The sequence below is a fragment of the Aythya fuligula genome, chromosome 4 (assembly GCF_009819795.1).
Source record: "Aythya fuligula isolate bAytFul2 chromosome 4, bAytFul2.pri, whole genome shotgun sequence".
NCBI lineage: Eukaryota > Metazoa > Chordata > Aves > Anseriformes > Anatidae > Aythya > Aythya fuligula.
The window spans coordinates 25948068-25949911 of NC_045562.1; the positions used below are offsets into that span (position 1 = coordinate 25948068).

The window sequence follows — 1844 nt, forward strand, 5'->3', positions numbered from 1 at the left end:
GCCCATGGCAAATGGTAGGGCTGTGTTTCCACCCCTGGGGCAGCCTATTCCAAGTATATTGGACTCCCCTCCAAGTGAAGGCAAATTGTGGCCTGCACTCTGCTGCTAGAGGGATGGAGGAAAAATGCATTAGCGATATCAATTGTGGCGTACCACTTGGCTGCCTTCGATTCAAGTTCATACTGAAGTTCCAGCATGTCGGCACTGCAGCACTCAGTGGTGGTCGTGACTTCGTTCAGGCCGCGATAGTCCACTGTTAGTCTCCACTCGCCATTAGACTTTCGCACTGGCCATATGGGACTATTGAAAGGTGAATGAGTCTTGCTGATCACTCCTTGGCTCTCCAATTGACGAATTAGCTTATGGATGGGAATCAGGGAGTCTCGGTTGGTGCGATATTGCCGCCGGTGCACAGTTGTGGTAGCAATTGGCACTTGCTGTTCTTCGACCCTCAGCAACCCCACAACAGAAGGGTCCTCTGAGAGACCAGGCCCGGCTAGCTCAGTCGGTAGAGCATGAGACTCTTAATCTCAGGGTCGTGGGTTCGAGCCCCACGTTGGGCGCCAAAAAAGACTGTCGTGGTTTAACCCGGCTGGCAGCTAAACACCACGCAGCCGTTCGCTCACCCTCCCCCCTCCCTCTCTGGGACGGGGAGAGAAATGGAAAGTGAAGCCCGTGAGTTGAGATAAAGACAGTTTAATAAGACAGGAAAATAATAATAATAATAATAATGATGATACAATGGTGATAATACGAAAGTAATAATAGTATGTACAAACAAGTGATGCACAATGCAATTGCTCACCACCGCTGACCGATGCCCAGCCTAACCCCGAGCAGTCCGGCCCCCTCCCCTGGCTAGCCACCCCTATATATTGTTTAGCATGACGTCAGATGGTATGGAATACCCCTTTGGCTAGTTTGGGTCACCTGTCCTGGGTCTGTCCCCTCCCAGCTCTTACTGCACCCCCCTGCCCGTTGGCAGGACAGAGCAAAGGCTGAGATGTCCTTGGCTTAGTGTAAGCACTGCTCTGCAACAATTAAAGCATCGGGGTGTTATCAGCACTCTTCTCATTCTAAGCCAAAACACAGCATTCCACCAGCTACTAGGAAGAAAATTAATTCTGTGCTAACTGAAACCAGGACAGCATAAAAGACCTAAATTGTTACTGCCACAGTCCAGACTCTCTCAATTTTTTTAGATTAGAAAAATATTCCTTTACACTGCTACCTCAAGTAGCCATCCAGATTTTGATGCTATCCTTTTTCTAAAGTGTGAAGAACATTTCCTACATTAGACATGTATGTGACACCTCTCTTCTGATACAGTGAGCCCTAACAATTAAAGCTTAGCCTGAGAACAGTTTATCCAAACTTGTAGCAATACACGCAAATAAAACTTTTCTATGTTAAAAAAGTCAAGATTAGCACAATGCTGTATCATGAATATTTTGTACAGTGACTAAACTATTGTCAGAACAGATTTCTTTTGGGCCTTGTGAAAAACTAGCTTTTTAATTGCAGTATGAGTTCATTTATTGTTACATTCTACAATCTACATAAAGTTTATGGCTTTTTTTCTAAAACTATGATAAATATTTGGTACTGCATTATAAAATAGCAAACAAATGATAATTTTACCTTCTGCTCTGTATTGCTATAATTACTTCCCTTAGGAGCACAACCCAGCCTTTTGTCACTTTGATAGCACTGTTATTCTCAAACAGAAGCAGCAGAACAACTAAAGGAGATGGATGAATACGTAAAGAGCTTTTAATCACAGGCATGAACATACCTAAAGCAGCAGTGTCATTCTTCTTCCAAATAAGGTGTCTATGGCTCCA

The 1844-nt window shown here is 44.4% G+C and overlaps 1 non-coding gene across 1 annotated transcript; it reads left to right on the forward strand.

Annotated features, from left to right (window-relative positions):
* Nucleotides 1–490: 490 nt before the first annotated feature.
* Nucleotides 491–563, forward strand: TRNAK-CUU. Its single transcript has one exon. It is a non-coding gene; the product is annotated as a tRNA-Lys (tRNA).
* The last annotated feature ends 1281 nt before the right edge of the window (nt 564–1844 follow it).